The 13,691-nt window shown below is 36.1% G+C and overlaps 1 pseudogene; it reads right to left on the bottom strand.

The window, feature by feature from the left end:
• Window positions 1-6,230: 6,230 nt before the first annotated feature.
• LOC146544400 (uncharacterized) overlaps window positions 6,231-13,691 on the bottom strand; it is a 62,531-nt pseudogene continuing 55,070 nt past the window's right edge.

Genomic DNA, 13,691 nt, shown 5'->3' with positions numbered 1-13,691 from the left:
TTTCCATAGCTTACGTTTTGGAAAGTTACCTAACAATTAGTTAAAGAACAGTTAGCTCTGAATAAGACACCAGAGCCTGAGGAAGCACAAGGATTCCGAAACGTGTATGAATACTCCACAAAAATGTGTGAATACACATTTTCCTCAGAGTCTTCTAGGCTAGGAAATCCTTCCCATTTGGGTTAAGAAGAATAGGCCTCCACTGGCCCAGCACTTTACTGAAGTACTGGAAGAGTGAATAACTGGGAAACAGGAACCTGCAGACAGCGCTGGGAAACAGGACAACTTTTCAGAATATTAATGATGACAGCTCCAAATTTAAGGTACTTAAAAATAAATATTAAGCAAATAAAGTCCATCTTTATTCACAGCATTCCCACAAATTGAAGGTTAAAAACAGGCAAGCTCAATAGCAGTTGCCAGCTCGTATTTAAAACACTGTCACACAAACTTATTCTTTTGAGATAATGTCATTACACTCAGCCTATACACAAATGTCGCTTATTTCCCTTTGCCATTTATTCAGCTTTGTGGCAGTACTTAGCAAAAGACTGTGACTGACTCAAAGAAAACAGAAAACATTAAACAGGAGAATGATGTGAAATGAAATTTCCATTATATTATATTTACAGCATCCTTTTTCATTTCACTATACAAAGCAGAATTAGGAGGAAAAACTGTTTTGGATTTTTTTTTTTTTTTTCCTTTTTGGATTCTTAGTTATCTTTTCCTCTCTGTTCAGTATTTCGCATTCTACATTTCACATTCAAAGTTCTTTTTCTTCCCTCTTCCCTTTTTCCATCCAGTTGCCTCTGTTTACAGCAGTTTTAGTCTCTAACTACTAGAGACTGAAATCCCAAGGCTAGCTAAAATGCTCTTAAATACCTCTGAAGTTACTTTTGCTGCAAACTTCTGCATTCATCATTGTCCTGACACAAGTATCCCTACAACTTACATTAAAATATCATGCTCAGAAAAATAATTTCAAGAAAACTTACCATTCTTTTTTGGGTTTTGCTTTAGCCACGTGAAGGCAGGACAAACAATCAAACCAGTGTATTTTACAAAGGAGCTCTGGAGAACCCACAAGAAGGAACATGACTCCAAGCAAGGTATGGCAGTAGCCTCTGAAATGGGCTTTATTCACAGAGCTATTAACTGTGATGCTTGCTTTCCAACTTAAGTTCAAACTGCTTCAAATACGAACTCATCTCACTCTTTTGCTGCTTTTCTTGCTATCCCAAGGGCTTCCATGAAAAGAAGCATTAAAAAAAACAAAAAACAAAACAAAAAACAAAAAGCAAAAACAAGCTATGCAGTCCACAGGATATAAAGGATTTGTGATTCATAGCCTGATATCCTGCTTCATACTTAATTGATTCTGGTTAGGCATAGCAGAACAGTAGTTGTCTACATTTTATGGTCTAACAGAAATTTCAGCCATCTGTTTGCACCTGCTGAAGTTGCTATGGATAAGTATTACAAATCCTGTAAGCATCTGGGCTTGGATTTCCATACCAAGAAAGTTTTTTGTTGTTGATCTGTGTCAACATGGAAGTATTGATAACTGATGCTAGAGACATATTTGAGAGGCCGTACTCCCTCCCATGCAAACAATGTGAACATTTTTATCTATATCTAACCTTCGAAAGGACTCAAGAGACATTTTGTTCTTGCAATTTTGCTATTAAGATATGGTGAATGAACAAAGTTCAGAGTCTATATTACTTGGCACAGATGGAAAATTAGCATGTCATAGAATTCATTAAAAAAATGGTTGGTGTTGCTGTCTGTCTCAAGAAAATAATTACATAACAATTATCTTCCTTGAGAATACCAACAAACTAAGCTAGAGAGCAATCATTTATCTAATTTATCTATGTGCAATTTTTAGACATTTGATATCCTCTATGTAAGTAACTTACTCCTGTAATTTACTGTTTTAAACCTTAGATTTAAATTTTTAGATCTTATGTATAACAGAGTACTAGTAAAATTCAAGTTATGACTCATTTCAAACATTTGCTCTAATTCACATACTTATTATTTTCTTTCAAAATTTTTCTGCTTTGGATGGCTAATTATACGTACAAAAATATATTTTTCTTATTAGATCTTATTGTTTCTATACAGACTTAAAAGTTTGCAAATCCATGAAGAAGTTTGCCATTATCTTTAGCACGTCAGAGAAGTAGAAGTAGAGCAGTAAAAACACAGGTTAGAAAGTAACCAGTAATGCATTTGCTGGACTAAATAAAACACAAAAGCAAGCAGTGAGGCACAACACTGGGTACAAGAAATGTAGACCACTAACCCCAAGTGGAAGACTCTTTAGGATTTGTAATTAATTTTTAAAATGTACCTTCAAACTGAAAATTTACATGTAAAAATAACTATGAACACATTTTGAAAAATATATACCACAACTTTGTGGCTTATTTTCTGCATATGTCTTAAATATTTTGAGGGATATATAACATGTTCTGATGCCATTCCTATGGAGAGGAAACATGAGTGTGAGGGCTGAAGAGAGACTGTGTCCCAGCTCATTCTCCTGAAAAAGCAAGATCCTGGCACTTTCCTGAAAGACAGTTTAGACACTTTTCTGAAACTGACTAATTCCAGAAGAGCTTTTCTTTTCTGCCTGCCCAATCCTCACACATGAACTCTGAAGCTGAAGAAAAAAATGCCCAGAATTCACTGAATGGCAAATTTTGTCCTGTTGGTTCAGATCAATCTCATCTAAAAAACAAAGAAACAAAACGACAACAACAAAAAGCCCCACTAATTTTGCACAGGAATAAATGATAAATGTTTATAGAGTCCTGTGTGGGTTTGAAGTCTACCATCTGTGAGAAACTATCCAGTAGCTGAGAAATAGTACACGTTGCTGGTCTGAGACAAAGTAGAGCATCAGGATTTTCCTAGAGAATCTGCAAGCTTCCTTCACATATGTTCAGGTATTAAAATCTGTGATAATGAAAAACTTACACGCTCTGGAACTATAAATACAAAAATTACACATCTGCAAGTCTATCGTTTGATAGCACAGGTGCATGTGAAGATTATTTTTAAAGGAACCAATACATTACTAATTGATAGCAATCAACAAAAAAAAGTTTTCTGTTTTCTTTCCTCCAAAACTTCTCATCTGTTCCAGGGTACCAAAGATGATTGTTATATATTTCAACTTATTCATAAAGCTAAATAACATAATACAGAAAAGACAATATATTGGCCATTTCCTTTGTGCCAGAAATTCAACAATAAAAGCTGCAGTGAATTTAAGTAATTCACTTGAGAGTGACAGACCAGAGGATATGAGGAACCCAATTACAGAAACATTTTACAGTAAAATAAAACTGGAGGAAAAGATAAACAAAATAAAATATACTTGCATTCTATAAGTTATAGATTTGAGTTTGGGGAAGGAGAATTTTTCCCTGCATGTGTATTCCTTTGGATGGAGTGAGCCCTCACCAGTTCCCAAAAAGCCTTTGCAGTAGCTCCAGTGAAGTCTGCGGTTCTCTGTCCCTCAATGCTATGAAAGCAGTAACAAAAATCCACCTGCTTCTTGTCTGCCTGGATCTATTCATCATTTCAACATAACAATAAATAATAGCTGAGTTCAAATAGTGAACAGTCATCAGAAAATTATGGATAAGGAAAGTTTGATGGCCCAGGTCAACTAGCATAGCTGGGATTAAAGAGGGAGAAGGAGTTTCATCACACAAGGAGGCAAGATGTGTTTTTACCAGGTAAGGCTATCAGTGCTGTTACCACACCCAAGCTTGAAACTGTAACCCACAAAACTCAGCTGGCAAAAAGGGAAGTCAGAACCATCTCATGTGCAGCAGTGCAACCATAGTAAGTCAAAAAAAGTGTAAGAAAAAATGTAGATGCCCAAGCATGGCAGTGCATGAAGATGCTCCCAGATGACTTTTTTCTGGAAGTAAATATTGCTCATATAAGAGCAGTGGTTCCTAAGATATTAAAACTCACCCAGCTCTTTACAAAAGTAATATATGACTATTCCCTCAGTTGAAATCTGGTAGGCACTTTAAGAATGAAGGACCAGATTAATGATCCAAATATGCTCTGATTGAAACTAAGGAATCTCATAGTACAGTCACTCTAGACACACAGGTATATAAACAGACACAAATCAAAGCTTTCCTAAAGACTGACAGATTCTGTCAACTTTGCATGTACAGATGACATTCAATCCATTACTTCAACCAATTTCCAATGGTCTCAGTCATTCAAGATTTATATCTCAGCTTGTTGAGAGAATCCACTTTATTTCTGCAAAGAAATACTGAACAAGGAAATTGGAGCTAACATGTTCACATAAATATAAACTTAACTATTCAGATAAAAGGTTTTCTGCCATATTTGCATTTAACAGACAGAGTTCAAGGAAAGCTATTTTTGCACCCATTTGTTGGTACAATCTATGCAGCACTATGGGGAAAAAAGAAATACAGGACCTCTACAGGATGTATGCTCCTCTTTCTATAGTATCTACACAATGATTACTAGAAGACTATTATCATCTCTTATTACAGGTATAGTGTTGTAAAAGTGTTTTCAGGAAAACCAATTCACCGTTCATGCAAATGATAAATAAGATATACATATATATATATATATCACTTTCTGAAAAAAACTCCCACCAATTCCTGCTAGCTCTAACATTTTCAGGACCCACAGTTTTCAGAAGCTGAAATATTGCTAACTTTCTTTAAACTCAAGGAAAGTTGTAAGATAACCAAGCCCAACTTAATTATATGTTACTGATGTATTGGTTACTGAGAAGCAATAAAGGTTTATAAATTTATGGTCTGCCTGTAGTTCATAACAAAAATATTCATTTCCTTCCCCTAGAATGGCTTTAAAAGCAAGAGTGAAGTTACTATGATTTCCTTTTTATAAAGTCTTTGTTTTTTTCATGTGAGTGACAGCCTGAGCTTTTTTATTTCATGACAAGATTGTGCAACAAGGTCATTTCTTTCTGTAGTGAACGTATAGATGCACAGGCATGGCATTTCTAGATGACCCCCTATCACATCCAGATGACAGCAAGCTGCTCGGTTACCAGTTTTCCTCTGAACATAACCCATATCGGTGGTGAGGAACATCATGAGGACTGTACTTCATCAGTGGATTATCAGTAAGTCAGAGAATTAATCATCTTTCACATAAGGAAATAACTATCAGTGTGTTTATGATGGCTATGATTCTAATTAACAGGCTACAGCAATGCTCAGTCTATTGCAGGTCCCAGCAGTAAGATTCTTTAGTAGTCTTACTTTGTGATACAAAATCAACACCATAACCAACAACCAAATTCCATTTTGTATGCCTTTTTGGTGTTCAAGTGTTTTAAAGTGTTCTTAAATAAAGGTCATTTTTTTTCTTCCTAAAAATATTTTTCCAGAACAGAAAGAATGACAGAATCACCAATACTGAAAGAAAACTAGTATATACAATATATGCATGTCACTTAATTTAAGCACGTGTATTAGATTTAAAACAAGAAGGCATTTTACAAACCAGATCAGTACAAAAGCAGTTTCTGTAATCAAGTTGGCACAAGCTCACAGAAAATATAATTTGAAAAGGTTCGCTTTTAATTGAGTCTTGCTTTTCATGCTCAAATATCAATCCAGACCCTTACCGATGAAGTATTAACCCTTCTTTTGCTTTCATTTAAAGAAACCCAGCACTGAGCTTGAATAACCTTGAGCGCACTTGATGCCCAAATCGTAAAATTAAAAAAATAATCCTTCCTCACCTTCCTCACATGTATTGCTATCATTTGGAGTGGTCAGAAATAGCAGCCACAGATAGCTGGATAACCAGAAGTTTGTAACTGGGCTCACTTATCCATGGACATCATCATGGGTGGCATATAGAATATGCAGGTCTCAATGAGTACTGCATGCACACATATACACATATCCAATTATTCTTGGGGTACTCTCCCAACTGACCTGGAAGTCTCAAATGGGGAGCAAAATAAACAACCCACAGTTCAGTTGGAAGCAGTTAGAGATCTACTATTCCACCCGGACTGCCGCCAAGTCCAAGGTACCAGATGTGATCTACCAGAGGGTTTTGAGGGAACTGGCAGAGGTGATAATGAAGACACTTTCCATCATCTATCAGCATTCCCAGTCAACTGGAGAGGTCGCAGAGGATTGGAGGCTTGCCAACGTGACTCCTGTCTACAAAAAGGGCCATAAAGAGGATTTGGAGAACTACAGGCTTGTCAACCTGACCTTGGTACCAGGTAAGGTTATGGAGCAGATCGTCTTGAGAGAGATCACACAGCATGTGCAGGACAACCAGGGGATCAGGACTCACCAGTGTGGGTTCATGAAAGGCAGATGCTGTTTCACCAACCTGATCTCCTCCTATGATCTAGTGACCCACCTGATGGAGGAGAGAAAGGCTGTTGATGTAGTTTACCTAGACTTCAGCACAGCCTTTGAGACTGTCTCCCACAGTATTCTCTTGAAGAAGCTGGCAGCCCATGGCTTGGACCGATACAGTCTTTGCTGGATAAAGAACTGGCTGGAAGACCAGGCCCAGAGAGTGGTGGTGAATGGAGTCAAATCCAGGTGACCAGTCACATGTGGTGTTCCCAAGGGGTCAGTATTGGGGTCTGTCTTGTTCAGTATCTTTACTGATGACATGAATGACAGCAATGAGTGCAACCTCAGTAAATTTGAAGATGAAACCAAGATGGCAGGAAGTGCTGATCTGCCTGGGTGTAGGAAGGCCCTACAGAGGGATCTGGAGAGGTTGAATAGCTGGGCTGAGGCCAGGGGGATTAAGTTCAACAAAACCAAGTGCCAGGCCCTGCATTTCGGCCACAACAACCCTACAGGGCAACACTACAGGCTTGGGACAGAGCAGCTGGAAGACTGTGCAGTAGAAAAGTACCTGTACCTGGGGATATTGGTCAATGCTCAGCTGAATATGAGCCAGCAGTGTGCCAAGGTGGACAAGAAAGCCCGTGGCATCCTGGCTTGTATCAGAAATAGCATTGCCAGTTGGACCAGGGAAGCAATCATCCCCCTGTACACCCCTCACTGCAAGAAAGACACCAAGGCCCTGGAACACATTCAGAGAAGGGCAACAAAGCTGGTGACGGGTCTGGAGCACAAGCCTTATAAGGAATGGATGAGAGAACTGGGATTGTTCAGTCTGGAGAAGATGAGGCTCAGGGGTGACCCAGGGGTGAATTTAATTGCTTTCTACAACTACCTGAAGGGAGGTTGTGGTGAGGTGGGAGTCAGCCTTTTCTTCCACATAACTCATAATAGAACTAAAGGAATAGCCTCAAGTTGCACCAAGAGAGATTCAGGATGGACGTTATGTAATACATCTTCTCTGAGAAAGTGCTCAGGTGCTGGAATAGGCTGTCCAAGGAGGTGGTAGAGTCACTGTGCCTGCAGATGTTCAAGAAATGTTTAGATGTACTGAGGGACGTAGTTTAGTTGGGAATATTGGTGATAGGTGGATGGCTGGACTGGATGATCTTTAGAGGTAATTTCCAACTTTGGTGATTGTATGATTTTATGATTCTATGATATACACACATGTAAACATATACACAACCTAATGCACATTCATGCAATGTGCTGTGCACACAATCAGACCTGCTTGAAATCACATCTTTCTGAAAAAAAAAAAAAAAAAAAAAAAAAGGGAGCTAGGCTTCTTCAGCCTTTAGAAGAGAGGGCTCTGGGGAGACCTCATTCCAGTCTTTTAGTACCTAAAGAGAGCTATAAAAAAGAGGGAGACTGACTTTCTACATGGGAAGACAGTGATAGGACATTGGTTTAATGTAAAAGAGGGAAGATGTAGATTAGATATTAGAAGGAGATTCTTTACTCAGAGGGTGGCAAGGCACTGGAGGTTGCCCAGAGGAGCTGTGCATTTCTGACACAAGATGCACCCAAACACCTCAGCATATGGGCGCAAGAGCAAAAGGAGATGGCAGCTGCCAGGATGGTGTTTGTGTCATTTGCAGCTCTTCTTAGGGGCTGAGCTTATTCCTCAGACCTGCCTGTGTTGTAACTTCTGTAACAGGATAGGACTCCTCATTAGTAGAGCTTTTGAATTACTGAAAGGCTGTGTAGCATTTAATTAGTCTTTATCTTTACAAGTAATAAAATGAGTACCTGTTGGTAAAAGAAGGCAGTCTCCAGAAGGCTGCTGGAAAACAGCAAGTTTTTGATTTTCTATTCAAACAACTATCAAACAGATTACAATTTTAGCTTCATTATTTGGCTAATTCATATTTCCTTAAAAGACACATGAGAGGAGGTTTATAAATATTGCAACAAAGAAATCTAGAGTCAACAATAAGAGGGGTTTCATAGCTGACAAACTCAAACAATACTTGTAAAAATACTGTTTTTATTTCCCGCAAATTATCTGGTGTTCACCAGTTGTCATTTAATTAGAAATATTTAATAACTTTTGATACTTTTGTGATTTAGCTGTTCATTATTGACATGCCAAAACTTTGTTTTGATCATCTTTGGTATTACCATAGCATTCTCAAACGTGAGAGGTTCCTTTTCAAATTTTAACTAATTTTTAGACTTCATCAACTAACCTGACTGCAGAAATGAAAAAAGAATAATATGAATTTACAGTTCTAAATCCTGTTCAAACACAGTATTGATACTGGCTTCTCCTAAGAGCATACAGTGAACTATTTCTGAAAACTTTACTGTAAAATTTTGTCTGAAAATTTAACTCAGATAGAGCTTCACTTCATGAAAGTTCTCCAATTTACATCAGTGAGCAACTTCTTTATTCTTGCATCAGTAAAGGCAATATGAGGAAAACTGCAGTGGTCAATCTAAGAATATCTAGCACGTACAAATAGTTTGAAGTAAACTAGGGGATATTTTCTTTTGTGAGTAGTACTATTTGGGTGAAATATGAATATGTAATATTCATATAATTATATCATAAAATTTCAATCATTTAATCTTTTTTTTTTCCTTAAGAATGATTGTATACAAAACCACAAATTTAGAAAAATTAAAAATGTCAATGAGATGCTGATATTTCAAAAGAGTACAAACAGAAGTTGAATTCCTCTAATGAAAGACTTCAGAATTTTAGTTTTATTAACGATGTTCATGATTCTCTCTTAACTGATCTTTTTCCACTACTCCTCCCTTCCCATTTTTCTGGCATACTTTTTTGAACCATCAGTCATATCAATGATCACAACTACAGGAATCAAAAGAACACTCCAAAACATATATAAACGCATCTCCATATATACACTTAGTTTTAATATAATTACTATATCTTTGGGAGTCAGCCATGCTAATCCACAAATTCTGACTGTAGGATTCTCCAATACTTTAATGACCCAGCTGAATAAATGTGATTAACATCTATTTTACATGACAGGATAAGTTTGATCTTGTCTAATTCAGCTTTCCAATCTAACCACAGCTCATCAAACTATAAATTTGTTTCATTGGACTATCTGATGTAAAATAAATACTACTTTCTTTGTAAATAATTGTGACATGAATAAATCTTTTGTAACAATAAAAATGAGTGGTTTGCTTGACTAAAGAAGTAAGAGAACACTTGTGCTTCCAATACAATACAATGCCATATGGGAAACAAAAGAATTGCCAGAAAGCCTTTCTGGTGACATATTGAGGTCAATGTGAATCTGTTTCTGGCAGTCCCAGGATGCCATTTGTGAACATTTAGCTTATGGGTGCTGTGGAACAAAAACAAACAAACAAACAAAAAAACCTGATTCTATTAAATGATTCTTGTACCTAGTCAAGGCTATATAAGTACTCTCTTAGTAATGTACAGTACTGCTTAAAAAATTTTGCTTATTTTAGACTATTGAGATGAACAAATGCTGCCTCCACAACACTGCTCATTGAAGAACAGTTACCTTTAATACTGGTTTTGTTTTTCTCAAGTCATCTTCTATTTTCCTTTCAATAGCTCTTCTGCCCACTCCCCTGCTTCCCTCAGATTTCAGTGCAACCCTTTAAGTTAATATTCCCTAGGGTAGTGAAAGCAGAATATATTCTGTTTGTTTAGGAAAAAATAAGACAAGAATAATTATAATAAAAAAAAACCATAAAACTTAATTATAATCCTCTGTTTGATATTAGATTGTATTAGATTGGTTATTAGCTTGTGCATGCGCATGGAAAACATTTCCATCGCCAACACCATTAAAAACATTAAATCAGAATTTTTCTGTGAATTCCGTATTTGTAAAAAATCAAAAGGTGAAAGAAGACAGTACAGGACAAAGCAGCATTTCCATCAGTATGTTGTATGTACTGATGTGTACTAAATAGAGGCATGTTAGGTAAAAACCTGAAGCCAGTAGTATGACATTTCTAGAATTAAAAAGAGAAAATTTGTAAACTATATAATTTAATTTCCTCTTTTAAAATCTATGTTAAATTCTCTAATTTCTGTAGTTGTAAAATGAATGACATATCTAAATAAAAGGAAGCAATTACTGTTTTATGCTTGCATGACCTAGAGGAAATAAATGATGCTAATGACAGGTGCGGAAAATACAAATAATAATACAATGTTCACATTGATCTCTCTACCTTTCTTGTGGTTCTAATTTGTTTTAAAATAAAAAAATGAGTTTGCATTCTAAATTATAGTGGCACATTTTTTCTTTGTAGGCCAGGGAATTACTCTTAAAATTCAACAATGTATGGTAAGAAATCAAACAAACAGGATGAAAAGGAATTCCTTTTTATTGCCTCATTGTATCCACTGGAGCAGTTACAACATTTTTCTTTCTGTTTGTTTGTTTTTTTTCCTTTTTTTTTTGTTTGTTTTTTTTTGTTTGTTTTGTTTTGCTTTTTTTTTTTTAGTTTTCTACATTTACACAAGTTCAGCATTTTTTTTAGCTGATAAAAAAAGAAACTGTAAAGTGGACATTTTATTTCAGTTTAAACATATAAGATCTGTGATCAAGAACTGCTTTTACTAGCCTCTGGTCAACATATACAATAAACAACAGCTGAAAATCTGGTGAAAGATTATAATAGGCTTCATGTTCCTAGGACTGGCTACAAAAATTTTCACCTAAATTCATACCCATGATAATCTAATTTATTTTTATTGATAGAGGTGGTCAGAATAAAACCCAACATAATTTTTCTTTCATAGGTGGTAAGGAGATAACAGGGAATATTATAATATTAACAAAAATTACTATCTATTACTTGACCAATGTGAAAAGAAACCTAGAATGAAGACCAAGAAAAAACTTCTAGAATGTTAGTTGGAAACTACTGTGCTACTCATGTTTATCAGATTCTGAAAAACTGTTATTTCTGTGAAAGCCACAGCTAGGGAGAGGCAGGGAGGGAGAGGTAGTTGCTTTTTTCTTGTTTCTTAGGTCATAGTTTTGTTATTTCTTCCCCAGTGTTCCTCCTGTCTTAATTAGTTTAAGCTTTTATAGAGAGGAGTATTATTGCAATTTTCATATTGCATAAAGCAGAAGAACTAGTCAAAAAGTTTAAAGAAAATGAAAATAATGCCCATTAAATTAATTTGCAACTGAAAATGTGTGAGAATATTGGCTTCAGACATGCTGAACAAGTATTAACAAAAAGAATTCTGAGAAATCTCTGTTTTTAGCAGAAATCTGCCTTTTGGCTTCAATATGGCACAGTGCAAAAGATGAGAGGAAAGTTCTCAGAGTACAAAAGGAACAACGGAATTTTATAAGTAATTATTAAAAAAAAGACACTGCTAGAATTATGATTACTTGCTACCTTCATCTTAGGATCATTACTGCCAAGGTAGACTAATAATGCAATTACTTTTAGAAGAAGTTCTTATTTTGCTGAATTAACAGAACTGGTAGATGTACAATTTAATATGCAAATTGAAAAAGGGGGTTGAAGAATTCTGGCAAGAACTCCCTTTTTATTTGGGTGTACTCATTATTCTAAAAGGACTCTAGGTACATTTCTTTAACTTAACTAACTCTTATTTCTTTCTGTCAAGTACTGGCTCTTACCATAATTGCTACAAATTGAGATTTTCAAAATTGCTGAAGAGAATTAAGTGTTCAACGCACTGAAAAGTCAGATGGAGAAAAGTGTGTTACACTAAATTTGAAACTTACACACAAATGATTGTGAAATAAGTGCAACCTGGATTTTAAGAATCTCTTCTTTAATAAACTTTAAACCATCCATGAAATGTTTTGGATTTTTAAAAAATTTATTTGGATTTTGTAGGTAAAAAGATAAAGTCATTAGACACTAGTCTCAATGACCTAGAATCATGTCCTATTACGCAGTCCACATTCCATCAAGGAAGGGAAGAAAGAAGGGAGGAAGGGAAGAAGGAAGGGAGGGAGGATGGGAGGAAGGGAGGATGGGAGGAAGGGAGGAAGGGAGGATGGAAGGAAGGGAGGAAGGAAGGGAGGGAGGGAGGGAGGGAGGGAGGGAGGGAGGGAGGAAGGGAGGAAGGAAGGAAGGAAGGAAGGAAGGAAGGAAGGAAGGAAGGAAGGAGGGAGGGAGGGAGGGAGGAAGGAAGGAAGGAAGGAAGGAAGGAAGGAAGGAAGGAAGGAAGGAAGGAAGGAAGGAAGGAAGAATTTATTCGAGCATTTCATTTCGTTCATTGGTTCAGATGCTCAATGTTGATTTTCTTATTATTACGTTTCCATGCATAAGCACTCATTTCTCCTTCTCACTACAAGAAAATCTGTGGGTTGGCTCTGAAGAGCAGAACTAAATTCTATAATCTCAGGTGTTTCCATTTTTTTTTTTTTTTTTTAATATCTGCTGATGTGACATATTACAGAGGCTTATTATTGCATCAAGTCTATTAGTATTTAGATGCCTAAATTTCATCTTCATCCACTTCTTTTCAATCATCCACTTCTTTTCAATGATACATTTTGGTCTAAAGCATACTTAGTTATACCAAGAGAAACAATTTTATGGAATATGCCCTCAGCAATGAAACCTTCAGAGTCATAAAATTTATGAATTCTCCTTCTTGGCTTAGGTAAAGACTAAAACCATTTTAATCTAAGGGAATAAATATTTGATCTTACTGTGCCAGATAAAGGCACACATCCCTGTTTTGTTTTCAAAACTTTCAAGAAGTACTTTATTTAGAAAAAGTACAACTCTTACTTTACTGTCCCTGCTTCAAGGTTATGTGTTATAGCACTGTGTTTCTGCAGATTCATCAGCATACAGTTAATAGAAAGATGGTGAAGCGATAGAAAATGAAGAATGAAACCATAATAATCCTAGATATCTACAGAGTCCTTAACAGCGCTTAGCAACATAATGCATTATTGATATGAAAACCAATGAATAGCAAATTTAAGATTTGTTGTTAGTTTTGAGAAACACTTCCAAGGCTGTTAGCTTCTCAGTAGCTACTACATTTTAATACTTTTCCTTTTTCTTATTCTTAACCACTTCATATATATCTTAATGCTTCTTTTCACTACAATCTGACTCCGCTAGAATCTTCAAAGCTGTGAGATATTTTCAAGGGAAAAGGAGACAGATGCAAAACTCCTCTCGAAATTCTCTTATTGTTTTGAAATGTCACAGGATCAGGTCTTAGGAAAAGAATACTATGACACTAAGTATTAGGAGGTCTAGGCC

This window comes from Meleagris gallopavo, chromosome 4 (assembly GCF_905368555.1).
Source record: "Meleagris gallopavo chromosome 4, MGAL_WU_HG_1.1, whole genome shotgun sequence".
NCBI classification, from domain to species: Eukaryota; Metazoa; Chordata; class Aves; order Galliformes; family Phasianidae; genus Meleagris; species Meleagris gallopavo.
Note: the sequence above shows the minus strand (reverse complement) of the source record. Positions and strands in the feature narration are given on the sequence as shown.